The sequence below is a fragment of the Danio rerio genome, chromosome 9 (assembly GCF_049306965.1).
Source record: "Danio rerio strain Tuebingen ecotype United States chromosome 9, GRCz12tu, whole genome shotgun sequence".
NCBI lineage: Eukaryota > Metazoa > Chordata > Actinopteri > Cypriniformes > Danionidae > Danio > Danio rerio.
Window position 1 is genome coordinate 30,132,897 of NC_133184.1, and position 10,126 is coordinate 30,143,022.

Consider the following 10,126-nt stretch of genomic DNA (forward strand, 5'->3'; position numbering starts at 1 on the left):
AGAGCAATGAAAGCTTTAGAGCTTCTTCTGGAACATCCAAAAAGTTGAAAAATCAAGTGTGGTTAAAAGTAAAAAGCTATTTATTTATCATAACTTTGCATGTCCACATAGTTATCATGCAGTAACAGATTACATATACTCAAACTGCTGTAATTGAGTATTTTTTTTTTTTCAGAAATTGTAATTTATTAAAGTAGTTTTAAAAATGTGTACTTTTACTTTCCCTTGAGTAAATTTTTAGTGCTGTATTGGTAATTTTACTCCACTACTTCAACCTGTAGTCACTACTTTATTATACCGTAACATAAGATAGGTAAAATAGAAGGTAAATTGCATCATAATGAACTACCTTAAGACATGCATCAAACTGTTTGGAAGCATTAAAAGTATCCAAGACGATGTCCAAAATCTTTACATGCATTGACCCAGAGACTGTTTAGATGCATGTCACTGATGAGATGGCGGCAAATTTTTACTGTATGATGACCGAAATAGCCTCAAACACCCAGCAGGCACAAGACGTGAACATGACGTCAAATTGACATTGTACCCCAACGTCCAGGGATGTTTTGGTTGGAAATAAAAATTAGGTTGATTTCAGAACCCAATGTTAGGCCTACGTCAATGTTCAACATCCAACCTAAAATCATCCAAATATCCATGTCTAAAGATGTTACAGCTTGACGTTGTGTGGACATTACTACTATGATGTTTATCACACGTTGAACTTTGGTTGCCATACCTGACGAATAAAGGTCAGTATGTGATGTCAATATGATGTTGAATGTCAAAATAAATTTGTCCTTAGATGCTGTATAGACTTGAAATTTAGTCACCTGACGTCACAACCTGCATCTAACCTAAAATTAGTGTCTTATGGTATTGAGTGCCTACTGGGCAATAACTAAATGCACTACAGAATGCTACGTTTACATACATCCACAAACTACATTTAAATGTATGAGCTTTTTACAGCTTAATACTCACTAGCCACTACTCTGGAGTACTCTTGAAAAGGATACTTTTTAACCATAATTTGAGTAATATTTAAAACAGACACTTTTACTCCACTTGCACAACATTTCTAGGCAAGTAATGGTACTTTTACTTGAGTATGATTTTTTTTGTATTCTTTTCACCACTGATGGCTATTAATGGAAGTCAAATTAAGTGTTTTTTTGATAATTTAAGTGAGCAATCCCAGACATGAACTAAGGAACTTTTCAGAGCACCTTAGTTTTTCAAATTGGTCAAATGGTTTTTAACGTTAATTGTTAGTATGTGTTTTAAGGCATTGGGCTCTATGTTAATGATCTAGGCGCAAAGTCTAAATCGCAAGGCGCAAAAGGATTAAGGGCATGTCCGAATCCATTTTTGCTATTTTAAGGATGAAATGATATGGTTGCGCCACGGTGCATGGTCTAACAGGGTTGAGCTTATTCTCTTAACGAGTTATGGGTGTGCTTTTTTAAGCATAATGTGCATTAAACCAATAAGAGTCTCATCTCCCATTCCCTTCAAGAATCAGTTGTGTCGTGGCATGGCACATTTGCTATTTACATGGTGGACTTTGTGAGTGAAAAACTGATCGCTTCACTAGCAAGAAAACTGTTAAACAGATCTTCTGCAGTGTGAAGATAAAGAAAGAGCCTCCTCCATTCTGCTTCTTTACTTCCTCGTTACTTTACTTTCACTCTTTTCTTTACTCTTTCATTTTCGTGGATAAGGAAATGGTGTTGTACATACTCCACTGAAGACATCCATTAGCCTACATATTTAATTTTGTTTGTTAAGGGCAAAGATTTGTTTCAAAACTATTTCTAAATTCAGTTCTAAATTTAACCAAACAAATAAATGAACAATAATCATGACTTAAATAAATGTTGTCAGGAGTTATATCCAAAAACACGTCCTATTCTTTTGCCCCACATGGTGGTGCATACATCTCCAAATCTCCAAATATAAATATGCATATAATAAATAATACTGCTAATAATAATAACAACATTATACAAATGCAAAAGGAGGCAGTAGTTTTTAAATTTATGTAGAAAATAATAATTTTTTTGTAACATTTTAATTCTTTATTTTTTTTTCATATGTAGGATATATTGCTGTACATCTTATGTGTATTAAACAATGTGTAAGTGTTTGGACCCGTACGGGCGCATAACTAATGCATTCTGCGCTGTATTTTAGACCAGCTTTCAGTTGGTCATTGGCGTGATCTATTTCAGTTCCACAATATAGCAACGGACCAACAATGCGCCTTAATGCACCTCCTTCATAGACCAGCACGCCCACAAGTCCGCAAAGTGGTACAAAACAATGTGGCAAACGTCTTTCACCAGGTGTATGTTAAGCCCATTGTCTTTTAACACAAGTTTTGCAAGAACCACAGGCTTGTATCGAAAGTTTGTCTGCAGATTTCTTGAGCTGTTAAATACATGAGAGCAATTTAGTGAGCGATTTCCACATGTAGGTAAATGACAAATTGGAAGCATAAATCACAAGTGTAACAAAACTACACAGCATCGTAATAAATGACCTCATGGGTTTAATACTCCAACCCTAAGGAAACGTGTCAGTGCCCAAGAAAATATACATGCCATTCTATATCACTTAAACTGCTGTCATGTGAGGGAGTGTCTGTCTCCAAAGGCACTATGCTATCAAAGTCATCTGTCACCTCCGAGAGGGACGTATGCTTGGTGCCATGGCATTTTGCTCGCTCTGCTCATCTTCACAGTGGACAGTGTGAGCAGATTGCATTACCAAAGCACTCATTGAGGAGAAAGCTCTTCATATAATCCAATTGCTGGCGGAGTGTGGTGGCCATTCATCTGCACGAGGTTGGAGGATGGGGAGGTTATATCATACAAATGTCCTGCCAGAGTCCAAAACTCATCCTTTTTCACTGATTACTTCTGTAGAGACAATGCATACACATTCAATGTCCAATTGTAGCTAATCCATCATGACGGTGCTGGGTATCAGGGGCTAAACTCTGTCATAAAAAATATGGAAATATGTGCTTATAGCTTTTTTTACCAGCATAATATCCTTAAAAGTAAGTCTTTGTGGCATATATTTGTGTAAAGTGTGCACACTAAAAATGTATTGGGCATATAACTGTAATGGACAACATTGTGAACTCTCTTATGAGAGTAAAATAACAGTTAACACTTTATTTTGATTGTCCATTTGAGTATTAGTAGACTGTCTGTTTAATACATGTTGATACTGCTCCTTAAACAGACATTTAACTGACTATAAGAAACTTTGCAAGTACATGTCAACGTACACTAACCCTAACCCCAAGCTAACAGTCTACTTATAATCTAATGAGAATTAGTTGACCTGTAGATGCAATGTAACAAACAGACCATCTAAATAAAGTGACCAAATAATATATTTGTGGTGAGTGAGGTGGGGCCGAGAGCTGTGACAGCGTACATGGCGGCTGGCATGAGAACCATAATCAGAGACACCTGGATGCATCATCTGCCTTGAGTCTCAAGGAGGAGCCCTGGAAATGGAGGCGGAGAACCGACAAACTTTTTATACATTTTTAATTAGTAAATAAAACAAATGGATGGCGGCTCTTCATGCAGACAGCCATCAAACTCATAGCAAAACAAGGGAGGGGTGTCACGGACGTAAGTTAAGAGCTGGGCCAGAGATTGGTTGTCGCAGATGAAAGTGAAGAGCGTTGGGGAGTGGCAGAACAAAGTAAGAGTGAACAGCGGTCGGGGAGGAGGACGGGTGAATAGGGGATCAGTAAAATGGGGTGCCGGATCAGATTTCAGAGGTGCCGGATCCGGCGTGTTCTGGCACAAATTAGTAATCCAACGCAAAATCAAAGTCGCAAATTTTTGGGATCCTGTAAAATTCTTAATGAAATGCAAAGTAATCGCAAGAAATGTAAATAATCTCATAAAACATCTAACTCATGACTTATAGTCGTTGCATACACAGTGCATGTGATGTATTTAAGTGTCTCTCAAAAAAGACATCTCTTCTGCACCCTCAAAATCGTTACATTACATGGAAGGGACAGAATTGTTTTACAGCCAGTGCATTAAGCAGAAGCAGATGAAGAGCATTTACATTAATTGGGTGTTTTGACCCGCCTCAGACTGCAAAAAAAAAAAAAAAAAAAAAAGTGGTTGCAAACATCTAACAAATGGAGCAATGGAACAGACAGAAAAGCAAGCAGCTTACAATGATGGAGATTGATTGAAGGATGATGGATGATGGATGTGAGTTAACTAAAGCACATAATTTGTGCTTTACATGTAAGGCTGGTATTATGATGTGTAAATGATTTAGTTAAACTCTTTCCCTGCAGTTAACGAGAGAAAACGTTTCCCTGCAATTGGCGAGTTTTACGGCAATCCGTGTTTTAGGTATATTACGGTAGGGGATGCACTAACACATGTCCTGAGTGAGTTACATGATGCAGATGCACCGAGGAGTGAAATCTGTGAGAAAGTAAGATCGTGCATGAAAATAAGAGTTATAAAACCTTCCTTTGGCTTGATCCCTACCGTTTTAGATCTTGCTTTGACAAGAGCTTTATTTTTATGAATTGTGTCATTGTGTCAGATTACACACTTAACATAGTAGGCTACCTAATATGGTAAATATGATATATAATTTTTTTACATATATTTTAATCGCAAAATTGTAGCCAAATTTTTGTGAATTACCACCACAAAATCTGTCATTTTTATTGCAAAACAAAAATGAAATTTTTTTTTTGGAAAACTAGGGGCTCTGTTGAATAAATGTGCTGTTTGTTCGTTGTTCTTTTGGTTCTTTTTTTTTTTTTTTTTTGGATGCGAATTTACTCTTGAACCACTTGCCATTCTTTATGGACCACTACCTTTGGAAGTACTGCCCCACTGACAAAACTGAAAATCCAATTTTGTCACATTTTTCCTCTGACTACGAAGTGGCATTATTTCTCCAGAACCTTTAAACCCTCCGACATAGGTGGCTTGTTGTGGCCTATGTGGAAATAATCAGGTACTGATAGTAGAAGTGCTGGGATAGTGTTGCATTCTGTTCCAGCAGATTTCATATTCCTCCACTGCAGGTCATAAGTGGGACAGTTGAGAGCATCAGGATATGAAGACAATCCTGTACCTTCCGCTAACGTTGTCTAACGGTGCTCCATTACTGGAGCCTTTTCGCCTGGCAACAGCTGTGAGGCTGGGCCACTTGCCATCTTCATATTGATCGGGCCTGCACCCGCCTCCATTAGTGCCCCTGCCTGCCCCCTGAAGGAGGCAGACTGTCTGTGGGGAGCTATCACAGCCAATAAATTACCATACAGGGCCTTCCACAGGAACAGTGTACCAGGGCACATACTGAACAACTTTACCTGCAGCGGTTTCATCTCAAAACCTATTCAGGTTCACGTTGTGTGAAAATGCTTGGTAAATGAATGAGAATCGGTTTGCTGGTTTTGCGTTTGGTGTGGCGTGCATGACTGGCTGCATTCGCACTGACCCGGATGCTACGCACATACAAAGATGCACATGCTTAGATGGAGATAGGGTTGAAGTCTCATTAACATTTTATAACCTTCCTCCCTCTGAAGTTCTTTTTTTTAATGGGGCCTAATTACTACATGCATATTGATTCAACCCTTCCCCTGCACTTCCTGGGTGTAGTATCATCTCCCCAAATCAAATCAAGCGGCTCAGCAACCCTCCCTCACATCTCATCCCATCTCATCTCAATGGCCTCATCGCTGGCTCTTTTGAAGACAGAGATGCGTTGAAATGCAGCTTAAAAGTGCTCAGATATGCATTCATATGTGTGTAAAGAAATATGAGAAAGTTGTTTAAATGGGGTGAAGTTAATGCCTTTGTTGTAAAAAAAAAAAAAAAGAAAAAAAAGAAGAAGAATTGTGGAGGCAGCTGAAGTGAATCAGGATTAAGGGCTAAAGAGATAAACCTCTTTCCGGCCGTAATAAGACCTGATTACCTCTGATGACTGTGCCGTAAATTAATGCCTGAAATGCCAGAAATGCATAAAAATTGACAGTTAAACAGGAGCTGAGCTCATGAACTCAGCGGCCTTGAAATCCCAGATAAGCACAGCTGTATGTTTAATTTGTTGGTGTCTGTGCATGTTAAAAAGGTCTCGACAGAAATTGACCAGAGCTGTTGGTACACAAATGTAATTATACGCTAGCTGACACACATACTTTGACGCACAAACAGCAATGAGGTCATTTGGCTTTCTGAATGTAAAAAATGGAATACATAAAATAGTGATACTAGAATATATTTATATATATAGTTATATTTACAGCCTTCAGAAGAACTAAGTTATATCATTGAGACATGAGCCAAGTTTCCATTTAGTTTGTCCACTATTGTTATCTACAAAGTGGACCTCTGCCTTGAGCTGTTTTTAGTCATAATTTTATTTATGTTGCAAATTACTCCCAATTAACAAAACATTTTGTCATATTAATGTGCTTTCAATTTGTCAAATAATTGTACAACAGCATGAACAGCTGCTTGTTTGATTCAGGTTTAAACTTAAAACAAACCTGCCTCTTGAGAACTCACCAATAGACTCAATAGTATCTGGATGCAGCCTTTAGGATGCAAACTGAGATTGCATCACTCAGCGATGCAATGTCAGACACACTGCACTCAAATAGAGCGAGTGAGGTCACTGTGATGGGTAGGGTTAGGGGTGGGGTTAGGTGAGCCCATTAAAAATCACTGGATGCAGCTCAGATTGCACTGCACCAGGTCTGCATCCAGACCCCTCTCAATAGACTAACAACTGCTCCTACTGCTTGTTAGCAACTGAAATGCAACCAAAATGCTACTAGTCAGTTCACTCACTCATTGGACCTTGATCTTGAGCTGTTTCCTTCCATAATTTTATTTAGGTTGCAAATTTCTCCCATTTTACAAACTTTTTTTTGTCATATAACTGTGCTTTCAATTTGACAAATAATTGTATAACAGCATAAAAAGTTGCTTGTCTGAGCTTTAAACTTGAAACAAACCTGCCTCTAGAGAACTCACCAATAAACTACCGATCCTACTGCATGTTTGCATCTGAAATGCTAGTCAGTTCACTCACTCATTGGATCTTGAGCTCAAAGTTGACCTCAGCCATGAGCTATTTCCATTCATGATTTTATTTATGTTGCAAATTACTCCCAATTTACAAACGTTTTTTGTCATATTACTCTGCTTTTCAATTTGACAAATAATTGTACAACAGCAAGAGCAGTTGCTTGTCTGACTCAGCTTTAAACTTAAAACAAGCCTGGCTCTTGAGAACTTGAGAAGTGCTACTAGTCAGTTCACTTACTTATTGGATCTTAACCTTGAGCTCAAAGTTGACCTCGATCTTGAGCTGTTTCCATTCATAATTTTGTTTTTGTTGCAAATTATTCTGAATTTACAAACTATAGTATTATTGTGCTTTTAATTTACAGCAAAGGCAGTTGCTTGTCTGATTCAGCTTTATCAGTAAATATTTAGATGCACTAAACCTTATTTCACAACAAATCCCTTGGATGGAAACCTGGCTATAAGACTCAACAAAGTGGTTTTCAACAGCAGCAGCTCATCTGCTTCAAGGTTTGAAATGGTGTGCTTTCAGAAGTGCTCTTTTGCAGACTTCGGTTGTAACGAATGGTTATTTGAGGTACTGCTGCCTGTCTATCAACTTGAACCAGTCAGTACATTCTTCTGACATCTGGCCTTTTCAGATCATTATATAAACTCTAGAGGTGGTTGTGTGTGGAAGCCCTAATAGACCAGCTCTTTCTGAAATACTCAGAGTAGCCCATCTGGCAACTACTTCCATGGCACATTCATAGCCATGTAAATCACATCATATAACAATGCATTGAGTTGCTGCTCTGTGATTGGCTGCTTGATTGTTTTCAGCGACGAACAGCTGAACAGGTGTACTGAAGCTCATAAAGTGGCTGGTGAGTGTATTCCTTTAAAGGTTAAATCAAGTAGAAGCGCCTCTTTACCACTTTTTACAGCATGTGAGCAATTGCAAAGCCTATTCTTCTGCAGCTAATATCAACAGCATTATTGCTGCCTCTGGCCACACTGGTTTATTCTTACCAGGCTGCATTAGAGCTCCTGGAGTAAGAGAAGATTCTGTGGTTGCAAGACTGTGTGGAGGCATAAGGAGAAGATGGAGTGGTAACTTCTAACAGTCCCATAAATTTCAGTGCCACGAAATAGGAAGCAACTACCCAGCTCCCAGATGTTTGCAAGGCTTCATATATGGCAACATGAATAATGAGAGGTACTTGGAGGGAACTCAATTTCTTCAGCTTTACAAGGTTGCGCCTATATATGTGCGGAAAGCTGGAGGCGAGAGTGAAGGCCTTGTGGGAGGGGACAGGGGGCTCTGAGCCGCTCTGGAGCCTCTTGCTATGGGAGATGCAGCAAGTGAAGCTGATGAGAGACGGAGAAGATGAAAAAGAGAATAGGAAGAGAGAGCAAGACCATCACATCAAACCCCTCCGCTGGGTCCCTGACGAAGGCTTCCCCTCAAATGTGGGTAATTGCTTTCCTCCCTAACATACCCTGCACCGTCCTCCTCCCTTTTATACTGAGCCGATCTTCCAATCTCCAGCATGCACAAAGAAGCACTGTGGAATAATATAGCGCAGATGTCATCCTGCTTATCAGAGTGTTGGCACTGGGGCTGAGGAGTCAGCCAGCGCTTTCATACATAACAACCCTTCAGAATCAGACAGAGGGATCTGTCGGCCCGGAGCGATGGAATGTGACAGGCTCCTGTCAGTGCGATGGATTTCCACATTTGCCCGGGTCGAGTCCTATGGAACAGCCTGAGAAATGGAAAAAGAAAAGCTAGTTTCTGCAGTTTCTCTCGCTTTATGCATTCTTCGTTTCTGCCATATACAGTTGAAGTCAAAATGATTAGCCCTTCTGTGAAGTTTTTATTCTTTTTCAAAAATTCCCCAAGTGATGTTTAACAGACCATGGAACTTTTCAAAAGTATTTCATCCTTGTATTTCTTTTAGTCTGTCTGGAATAAAAGCTATTTTAATTTAAAAAAAGAAAAAAAGATTTTAAGGTCAATATCATTAGCCACTTAAGAATTATTTTTAATTGCTTGCATAAAGCAAAGTTTTCCTATAACTTGCCTAATTATGCTTACTTGCCTAGTTATTATAGTCAAGTCTTTAAATTGCACTGTAAGCTGAATACCAGTGTAATGTGAGGATGCTGGAAATCGGAGTTGAGGATCCACGTGCAGGTTTTATTCATAAAAACATGCAAGCAATGATCAAACACAGGTGCAATCTGTAGTATACAGGTTATCCAATATCGTAGTTAAAAACCAGGCAAGTGTCATGGACCAGGTTTGATCCTCGTAAAGTATTTCCCCTCTGTGTCTTGCTCTAAACTGTTAGTCCTTGTAATCAGTGCGGGCGCTGATCACTAGACACCTGTTCTTGCTTTACTCTAATTGGCGTCCTTATATCTTCCTTCCCTTACGTACCCTGTCTTGTCAGTTTATTGTTGCTTTGTGCATTACCCTAAGCCTACCTTGCTCAAAACCTACCTGCATAATCCATTCCTGTCCTGTCACATTCTTCATTGTGTGTATCGTTTTGCTTAAGTTGTGAGAAGTGTGCTCTCATCGGTCACTGTGCCAGACCATCAGCGCCTTGAGGTCAGACGTTCTCTGCATCGCAGTGGTGGTTTGACAGAATCCTCCAGCCTTCTCTTTCCTCTGAGCCGGGCGGGTGGTCTTTTGAGTTTTTTCTTTAAGAAGATCCAGCTCTGTGTGCCTTTTGATAGACAGACTGCCTTGTTTGACTTTTTGATCCAATAAATTCTGTTGACCTGCTATTTTTTGTTCTACGTTCTGTCACTGACAGCAAGTGGTATGTACAGGTGGCAAAGAATCAATAATGGAGAAACCAGGCAAGGATCAAACACAGAAAGACTAAACAGGATAATGCTTTGTAATGATACAAAACAGTGAACAAGACTGTGAAAACAGGAACAGGTGTGTGAGATGTGCATGAAAGGATATGTAGTCTATTTTGTAGCAGATTTGTAGTGAACCGCAGTAGCTAGAT